Consider the following 11,202-nt stretch of genomic DNA (forward strand, 5'->3'; position numbering starts at 1 on the left):
TCTTTACGTTAAAATGAAAGATTTTACAGCAACACGTTGCTTATTACAATGCTATACTGACAAAGACACCACATGTTTATGGGCAGTGACAATCAGGCTCTGGTGGCGTTTGCAAAGTTTTGCTTTGCTTTTGTAAAGTCTGTTATTTTTCTATGCTATAATTTGAACAAATTTTCGCAGATGGCCCCACTTGATGTTCACAGCCTAGATGACAATGATAACAACGGCCCAGAAGCAGAAGTAGAGGGTATGTTTACATCACAAATGGTGTAATTGATGGAATATCAAGAGGAAATATGCAATTAACATCATTCTAATGATTGACGTGTCCCATAATGTATGACACACAGGCCAAGTTGTAGGCTACTCCCCTCCTAATGGAGTTTCAATCAAAGGTTTTGTGGGCCAATTTGATACAGACAGAGAAGATCATGATACAGGAGTAGCCTAGTTGTAGGTAGTACTGACAAAATATCCACTGTTATTGCCATGATATCGAGGACATTCTCTGCTATGATTGATTTTTTTCCATGTATGTTAAGAAGCCGTACAGACCCTTCAAGCTTCAAATGAAGGCACTGTGTTGATGGATGCCTCTAAAAGAGTGTCTCATTGTCCACCTGGACTGCTGTCACTTAATCAGGTAAGTTGATATTTCATGCAGGTATAGTTTAATGCATTTACAACTCCAACACATAAAAGGGACATTGTTTTAAATGAAAATAAAAACAGAATGTGATAATCTACAAATGTTATAACCCCGTATTTAGTCACAAAGAGAACATAAACAACATATCAAAAATGACACAACACCATACTCAATTAGTAGGATAGGCTCTTTTTTGCAAGCTGAAACATTTCAGTAAAAAGTACAGTCCCCTCCACAAGGATTGGAACACATGCTAAAGTTGACTATAAAGAGGAATATTAAAAAAGTGATTTTAATGCGATCATGCTATAGCCTAACTCACTCCTTGACTAAGATGGCAGCGAGCAGAAAAATCAAGTGAGTTGTTCAAAACTCTGTGTACTCAAAAAAAATTCTAAATGCTTGAGTTCATACAGTATGTTGAGACACTGATGATACTTTGACTAAAGTTTCATGTTGTGTCGAGCCTTCTTAGTTTTTTTTCTTTTAAATGGCGATTTTGATGCGATCATGCATCACAATAGTGCTAGTGCCCCTACTACAGTATTCCCATTCAAAATGCCATTTAACCCAAAAACAACAACACAGACAAGCTTGAAAGTGGTGCTTCCAATGTATATGATTTTAAATGAAAGTTTGACTCGGATACATTCACAAACACATCTAGGATGCATTTTGGCGAGAGTTTGCTTTAATATTATATTGTTTCATCATTCGTCCACACAGGTTTACACAGAGTGATGCATACCTCTACATTGTTATAAGAGCCTGCCTCTCTGTGATGGCCTTTTATTGTTGTCTTTATCATACCTTAGTTAACATTCCTTCCCTGCATAAGAACAGAGCCCTCAAAAAAGCCTGGTCAATCCTGGATGACCCCAGTCACCCCTGAGTTTACTTTACCGTTTGGCCATAGATTTGTGTCCAAGAGGTATAAGACAAATAGATACAAAACTCTTTTTTTACCCGTTGTCACCGTATTTTAAACACTTTCATGGGAGTGTTTTTACAAGTACAATATATGTTCTCATATTTTTCTATGTTATATTATATTATTTCTTGTTTTTCTACATTGTATTATTTTATGTTATATTTTCCATGAAATAGACGTTTTCATTTGATATTCTGCCTGTGTCCCTTTTGCAGGTATACTGTATATGGGTTTACAATATTTGCAGATTATCACATCAACGTATAAATACCTCTCTCTGTGTTTTTTTTTTTTTTTTTTAATTTTCTGATTATTTTTAAAATATGTGAATTTTATATACTTTTCAGATTTCTCATCTGGTGGTTCAAAAAAAGGCTGAAGAGAATGGCATTAAAAGTAGAACACTTTTTAAATTACATTACAAAATATAATCATACAATGAAGACAACCTTTATATGAAGACAGCAATGCTTTACAACAACATTCAATGGGCTTTTACTTCCTAGAGTGTTTTGGTGGTGTCATCATCTACAATTACGTGGTGAAGGATCGTACTGGACGGAAGATGTACCTTTGGACGTTCCTACATACTGCATGTCACAGACAACACTCGCTGTGAAGTCATCACTCTGATAAAACCGAATGTCTGTTGTGGGACAGTTGAGGTATGGGAGATGTTGTAGGCTAGTTATTTAAAGGATGGCACGATTATAGCGAAAGGTTGTTGATATTTGAGCTCAAGGACGAACATCAAGTCACACCAACCCTTTTGTGCTCTCAAAGCGACATGTTGATTGGCTGGAATTGTTTAGCTCACAGTTATATGGTTTGTTCCTTCAATTAGTTGGTTTGTTTGTGTTGATATAATTTGTTGTTTGTGTGTTTCAAATGTGTACACACTATCACTTTTCACATGAACAGTTCAGCTCGCAGAAGTGGTTACCCAGTAATAAACTCAGTAATGAATAAGACAGAGCTCAGTTGTTTAACCGTTTACTTTCTTTAGGAAATGTAAACCGAGTTCACTTTTCTTAAAGAGTATATATGTTTTACTGTCTTTTTGTGTGTTCTAGGTGGGAGTCCAGTGTGCTCCAGGCATTCCTGTAGGATATGTCATAAGCACTTCTTGCTACCAGCCCAAACTAATTATTCAAAATGAGAGAAGAGAGCCGATGCTGAAGACAGTGAGAGAGTCATATCTGCCCATACAATGCTGTGGCGGGTTCCATCTCTTGGTAATCTAAGATATGTAGCCTATACAGTGCAACGTGCAGACATGCTGCTGCATTTTGCACCTTGTTCAAGTCAAGTTCAACAATCTTTCAACATGGCACAATTCAGATCAACATAAGAATGTACAAAATAAATATTATTTTGTATATCAATATTATACATCAAAACATACAAATCCTCAGTTTTATATTCAAACAGATCACATCACTGGATGGAACTGTCATAGGGACCATATCCCAAAGAAAAAGAACAATATGAGCTGCAGTTTCCAGTGGACATGGATGCCACACTGAAGGCTATCATACTAGGAGCCTGCGTGTTCATTGTAAATAACATTGAATACATTCTACAGAAAAAAATACAACTGTAATGTGTTACATATAAAGGCTTGACTGTGTTGTTGAATTCATTACATTTTAATATTAAAACCTTTACTTTGCAGGATATTGAATTTCAAGGAGAAGCAGAGAGTGGCATGGTGAGTACAGGCTATATTCAGAACAGAGGTGTAGACTTGAAGGAAATGTAAAGGATAGGTTTTCCATCGACTTAAAGGTTATTAAATACAATCTTCTAAAACCTATTCAAAGGTTGTTCCATGTGTGTTTGCAGATCTGTGATTGTTTAACATTGCTTGCCAAATGTTGCCTACCTACATATTAAAAGTGAAAAACGTCCCTAATTGTGGAACGAACCACTGCTCCAAGAGACCTTGGAAGAAGATGAAATGTAAGCGCAAGGTGTACACTTGAACCTTATGTCACTAAATACGAAACAGATGAGGCATAAGGGAATTGTGAGGGAAAGGTTTAAAGAAGAGAGTGTGAGTCTCAAATAAGATATGCGCCCTGCGTTAACATGTAGGCCTACTGCTGCTGCTAGCTTCGCAAATGGCTTTGCTGTCCTACAACCAATCAAGTACACTCTAAACCCAGATTTAGTTCTAATTAATCTTTTAGGTTGTCATTACTAATGTTTGTGTGTTTTGCGAAAACTCTCCGTCATAACTAAAACAAATTAGTTGATTGTAATATTTAAGAGAAATATGCAGTGCGCTGATCATGTTAAGTGTAGACAACTATAAAGTTTATGTTTTTGCAAGGCGGAGGAGGGGTCTAATCAAAATTCTGCCCACCATGCCACCAACCGTTCTTCCAGACTCAAACACGTCTGACTGAGTCGTCTCACTCTGTATCTTCATCTTGCTGCTGTTACAACATTAAATGGTGGGTGAACTTTCTGATTAACTTTGTGACAAATTATGATGAAATTATCCAAAATACTGTTCAGTTGACAGATAGTTACCTAAATGTTCGTTTGTGTGATTAATTTACAAACTGTGAGAAAACTCCAGTAAAGTTGGCTTGGTTGTTAGCATGCTAGGTATTTCGGTTAGATGTTAGCTCATAGCTACCCTAACATTCAAATTGGTATGTATGGCAGATCATAGTTTATAATATTAACACGTGTATTTTTGTGTAAATATACTTGTCTTGCTGCTTTAGATTTAGCATAACTCAGACTTTATCGTTGAAATTGGTGTGTCTGTCTGTAGACAGTTGCCTAACAATAGCAGCACACGTTGGTTAGCTTTTGGCTAACATTAGCTGAAGTACATTCATGGTGATGATTTAGCAGACTTGTTTAAACGGAGTAAACGATCATGGACTAACAGTTTGTTTTCTTGTGTTCTTTTGTTTGATAGGTTCTTCATCTGGGAGATACAGTGGATGTGGACTATTTACGAGTTTTGATGCTGGTTGTTAATTTATCAATAATAAAAAACATTCCTACATTGAGATGAATTCTTTCTCTTCAACATTGAATAAAACAATTAATTTAATAGGCCTACAGTAATCTCAACATGAAACAACAATACATAACTTAGTTTATAGCCTATTTTAATGAGCCTTTTTAATACTCAAACCTTAACCTATAATATTTATTTATTTATACAACTGCAATTCCTGAAACAGATCATTCAAATGAACTAAAGAACTTAAAGTACAGACTACTAATGTAGCTTAATTGGTCTACAGCATCCACATAAGATTCTTTGTTGACACAACTTAACATGTTTAGTTTTATGTTTTGCCAAAACTAGAATGGTTTAAGGCAATCGGTTTCCACGCAATGATCTAGTAATGACAACTAATTTGGCTATGTCTTAAACATGTACTGTATGGTTTGTATGGTAACCTGGCTGATGTTTTTATCCTGACTTACATATAGCCTATAAGATAATTATAACATTACAAAGGCCAGTCTCTCCAGGGCAACTCAGGGTGAAGTGCCTTGCTTAAGGCACAACTCTAACAGCCAATGAAACCCAGAACTTTTCCTGCACTAGCCCATCAGCTCCTTACCATTGCACCGTTCCATAGCTTTGGCATAGTTTTCTCACACACCATGTTTTTAACAATACTTTCAACAATAAACTGTAAGTGTCCACCCACACATTACATTGACGTTTTTTTCTAACAGTGTATCTATATAAAAGACTACCAGTACCAGTGGATAAACATGATAGAGTGTAAAGATGAAGGACCTTGTCTTTGACAATCAAGAGCTTCAACAAGTTCGATACTTGACTACAATACCAACAAGTTTTTGTTGTGCGGTGCTGTACACTCATCACTAAAATGGGGTCAACCTCACCTCTCTAACCACCCGCCCCAGCCCAAAAGAGTGCAAATAAGCGAGTCTCAAATATGAGAATGCATGTGGTGACTAATCAAATAGCACAGATCTACTGACACAGCTGTAAACAAAAGGTGTCACACTAATCTACTTCTTGGTAAATTATGTACAGTGAAACCGGAAAGTTTTCAAACCCTTTCAAATTTTCCACAGTTTGTAATGCCTCAGACTCAGCTTAAAATGGATTCCATTCTTTTTCTCATCAATCTCCACACAATGCTCCAACACTCCACAAAACAAAAACAAGTGTTAGGAGTGTTTTGTGAATTTATATACATATATATATATATATATATATGTAGGCCTATATAAAGACTAAAATATTCCATAAGTATTTAGACCCTTTGTTTTGACACTTGCAATTGAACTCTGGTGCATACTTCCCTCAATGTCCCTGAGATGCTTCTACAACTTGAGTAGAGTCCACCTGTGCCTAAATTAATTCCCTGGACATTATTAGGAAAGGCAGACATCTCTTTGCTGTATATAAAATCTCACAGTTGATGGTGTATGAGAGAATTGTCTGTAGACCTGCGAGACAGGGTTGTGTGAAGACACAGATCTGGGGAAGGATACAAGAACATTACTGCAACATTGAAAGTGCCCAAGAGCATGGTAGCCTCCATCATTCTAAAATGGAATAGTGTGGAACAGCCAACAGTCTTCCAACATCTGGTCGCTCAGCCAAACTTGATCCTGGACAGATCTAGATGTTGATTTTCATATCAAACCTCCAATGGTGGTGTCAGCTTACCATAAGTGGATGGCATTAAAAAAACATATTTGGTCTTGGAATGGAATATCCAGGTCAAAGGATGTGGTTTTAGAACTACAGTAGGCCTAGATGCCAACACTATAAAAAGGCAGTCAGATCACATACAGTACAGTAGAAAAGCAGTTAAGATAGTAGTCTTGCTGCAGCTGGAACAATAGCAGATCCAGGATGATGGCAAGCCTGGAGATACTTTCTGAGGGCTCCGTCGAAGCACAATCCTCAATCCAGGTGACAGCAACTTTGCTATTTCATCATCATTTAATTCAGTATGAAACAGCAGCAACAGCATGCTCTCAGTTTTATTTCTATTTTTTGTACTTTTAAAGCGTGACACTAACAGCAAACCCGGACATGCCACTAATGTTGAGGTGTGCTTTTAATCAGGCAACTTGTTGTAGCATCATCTTTAAACTAATCAATGTCACTCCTAGAAGCTTGTAAACATGATGAATGGTGTGTTTTGTCAATAATCATCTTTAGGTGTATGGTCATGTGAAGGGCAGATGTGTCCCCAACAGCTATATGGAGACTGTACATTAAAATAAAAGAAAACTTTTCACAGGAATAGGTTGCTCACAATAATATTGACAAAAATACACCACATGTTTACGAACCGTGCAATCAAGTTCTGGTGGTGTTTTGTCATGCTTTGAGTAAGCTATCTTGCTATCTTTAGACCAAAACGTGCATAATGCCGCTGGTTGGGCAGACATACTGTACAAAGCAAAGTCCTTAATCCTCCCCTTTGTCATATTTTTTTCGGAGTGTCTATTTGTGCAAATAGCCTTGGCCCCATAGCTGAGCTATTTACACCCTGTGACGTAACAACAAAAGAAACGGACCATCTTGGCAGGAGATGTCCTATCTAAGTCCTACATCTAACAATTTAGGATTATTAAAACAATATTTTAGATGGGAGAGTGGTGCTAAATTTCCACAAAGTTTGCTCTGTGAACGGGTAAAACCGTCCGTTTGTAAGCGAAATCAAGAAATGCGATCTTTTGGTGTGTTTACCGTTACCTAGCAATCACAATTTATATGCAATATCTCCCGCATTTTTTACATGGGCTGTGGTGTGGTGTGGTGTGGTGTGGTGTGGTGTGGTGTGGTGTGGTGTGGTGTGGTGTGGTGGGGTGGGGTGTGGTGGGGTGGGGTGGGGTGGGGTGGGGGGTGGTGTGGTGGGGATTCAGGGTTCGAATCTCTGATCAGGTGATGCCTTTTTTTTTCATGGTACGAACAACTCTCTTTTCTTAGATGACGTTACCTCGCGGCAAATACGAGTTTGTGCTTTTTGAACCTGTCAAAGATAAACTAGTTTTATTTCAGTTTTGTACAGTTGAGTATAAGTTTAAAGGGATATTCCGCCATTTTTGGAAATACGCTCATTTTCCACCTCCCCTCGAGCAAAACAATCGATATTTACCTTGCTCCCGTTCATCCAGCCATTCTGTGAGTCATGGCGACACAACTTTTAGCTCAAGTTAGCACAAGTTAGAAAGTGCAATAAGACCAACTGAAAATGAAACCTGGCGTTTTTCTAGGCTGATTTGACATGGAACTACACCCTCATCTGGCGTAATAATCAAGGCAACTTGCAAACGTACCATAGGCGCAGTGATATCGTACGCAGCATCTGAAAATAGTCCCCATAGACAACAAGCAGAAGTAGTGCCAGTAGTTTGCAAGTTGCCTTGATTATTACGCCAGATGAGAGTGTAGTTCCATGTCAAATCAGCCTAGAAAAACGCCAGGTTTCATTTTCAGTTGGTCTTATTGCACTTTCTAACTTGAGAGGAGACACGTTTTAAATGGGAAAATCACCAGAAATCTTAGTCACTTTTAAACATGAAGCTAGCAGGCGAGAAGCTAATGGTCTAATCCAATTCAATGATCTATGCTAGGCTGAAGCTAAAAGTTGTATCGCCAGACTCACAGAATGGCTGGATGAACGGGAACAAGGTAAATATCGATTGTTTTGCTCGAGGGGAGGTGGAAAATGAGCGTATTTCCAAAAATGGCGGAATATCCCTTTAAGTCAACAGTGGCAGCGCTGCCTGGAAGACAACTCAGAAAATAACTCTTTGAACTACAGTAGCTTGCCTTTGATCAAGCTACCACATGACCACTCATCAGCCTAATATTTGTATAATCACTTCCATATATTGTAAGTCACCCAGACATGGCGAAACAGCTAAAAACTGTAGAGCTGCATGGTAAATAGCCTACATAGTCCGTGAGCCAGAGGGGTTGGTCGTTACCGAAAAGATGGCAAAGACTACCATACCTTTTCTGAAAGCCTGGAATCTCAGCTTTTCAATGATGTATGATGGCCATCTGACAAGAGTAGCTGTTTTGAGTTATGACGCATCATGTAAACTAAGGTTGAAGAAATAATGCGTATAAATCAAGCAGAACATTGCAATATTTTATTTTGTTATGTTTGGTATCATTTTAAAGGGGAGACTCTGAGCTTTCGTTTAAATCCCTTTGTGAACATTTTGGATAAGTACAGCCAACCCTGGAGCTCCTCAAACCTTTAATCACACACATTTTCCTGCCATTTCCCTGCCATCTTTTGTCTTTTAATCCTGTGGCACCTGGGAGCATCATAGAAACAAAATCCAAACACTGAAATACTGGCATGACCCTAAGGATTCAGAAAATGTATCATTTACCCATATTATCTGATTTGGAGGGGATGAATTTCCGTCTTATATCAGACATGACGTTTTTTCAAAGACATAAACAGTAGTGTACTATTACCCTTAAGGTTAATTTGTTGATATGTCGAGTTGAAAGTCTGAGGTAAATATATTTGAAATAATAATTATTGATACAGATCATTTTGAAAAAGTTGTTATACAGTGCAACACACTGACATGAGGAGTGACACAGTCCCTCTTGCATGAGCAGGACAGAAACGCAAGTACTGCTTGTGGACCAATGGAGACATTGAACCAGTCTATGGAGAGCTGCAAGTCACCATCTTGGTCCAGTCTAGACCACCCATGCTCAACTGGGGAAGGAACTTCAGGGTTGTTCTCGAGGCATCTTCTCCAGATAGCACCTTGATAGTTAGCTCTGAGACCGTGCTTCCTGAGAGAATCCGAGCATGGAGTTAACTGCCAGGATTCTACGCCTTTCTTTGCACAAAAAAAGTGCATAGGCTACTTCATTTCATTGATGTTGGTGATTCTGGACTTGGAGCTGTACATTTGACATGTGAACTCCTTTAAGGCTGCATACAACGCAGGTGTCATTGCCCAGTCTGCCCCAACCTTCTGAAAGGTCTCACAGAAGATTTCGGGCTGACACTTTACCATGGCCTGCAAATGCACTTACAGTATCGCAGCCTGTGTATACGTGTATTTTCTTGCCTGAGAACAAGGCATTCATTTTTTAATATAAATTCCAAGAAAGTGGGGACCTGATATAAATGATATGTGGTGGTAGGGTTGCCAACCGTTCCGTATAATACGGAATCGTCCCGTATTTGACACCTAAAAGTCTTGTTCCGTATTGAACTAATACAGAACGCTGTTTGTTCCGTATTTTTGAGAAACTGCTCAATGCACACATAGGCTACTACAATTAAAAACATACACACAAAAAAAGCCTTAAAAAATCCCTGACGTAACGTGGAGCTTGCTGGTTTGCGAGGCATGGAGTGAGGTCCGGTGCTTCACCTGATAATTAGCTGCGCAATTGATCATGCAACCACGGCCCGACAGAAAAGAAAACAAACGTGTTCTGCAATCAGGAGGAAATGCTTGCTAATTCGATGCGATTAAACATAGAGTCATACAATTAAGTGGTGGTATGAGCGTTCATTGCATGCGTTTGCACGTTTGCGCGACAGAAACTGAAACTACACAATAACGTTGTTGGCAAAGCTCCGCTTCAACCTGTTGGAAGGCTATTTCATTAATTAACGACATTTAACAACGTGGATTCTTGCCACTTCCATAGAAACAGAACATTGTTTAGGCAAATTTGAATATAACATGGTCAAAAGATTAGTGTTTCATTTAAAGATCTCCAGATAAGTTATTTACGCCTATTATAATTTATTTATGCTGGGCCGTTTACCATAAACAAAAGTTGGTAGGCTATTAGGCCTATGTTTCCTGGATCTTTACATGCAGGCATTCAAGTGAAATTTCATTATAAGGCATAGGCTAAACGTTTTTTCTCCATTTGCCTACCAGTGTAGGCTATGATTGCATAAAGGAAACATCCCAAAACAATAGCAACCATATAATTGCTGTTGTTTTCAGGAGTATTTCTCATGCAATCATGCAAAAGCAATGAACTATTGTAAATACTGTATATCTTACATTAGTAAAGCAGGCCTCTGATGTGCATATACAAACTAGCACTTTAAGCACTTTTAGCACAGTATTGACTGCTAAGTGAAAGTGCATACAATATAGTATAATAATAATTGTGACAATGATAATCATAATGATGATTTGATGTGGGGTGGAGGTACGTGTAGGTGGGCCCTATGACCCCAAAGTCTGCCATAACCGGGCCTCAAGTTTGAGGCTATTAGTGTTTCTTCTCCCCCCCCCCCCCCCCCCCCACCAGTATTTTTGTTCCGTATTTTATTTTCTCAGAGTTGGCAACCCTATGTGGTGGATATGTATTAAGGACCTTTTTAACTATAAAAATGCTGAGAATGCTGAATAACAACTTTTTCAAAATGATCTGTATCAATAATTATTATTTAAAATATATTTACCTCAGACTTTCAACTCAACATATCAACAAATTAGCCTAGGGTAATAGTACACTACTGTTTATGTCTTTGAAAAAACGCCATCTCTGATACAAGACTGTAAATCACCCCCCTCCAATCAGATAATATGGGTAAATGATACATTTCCTGAATCCTTAGGGTCATGCCAGTAT

Source organism: Sardina pilchardus, chromosome 2 (assembly GCF_963854185.1).
Source record: "Sardina pilchardus chromosome 2, fSarPil1.1, whole genome shotgun sequence".
Classification (NCBI taxonomy): Eukaryota; Metazoa; Chordata; class Actinopteri; order Clupeiformes; family Clupeidae; genus Sardina; species Sardina pilchardus.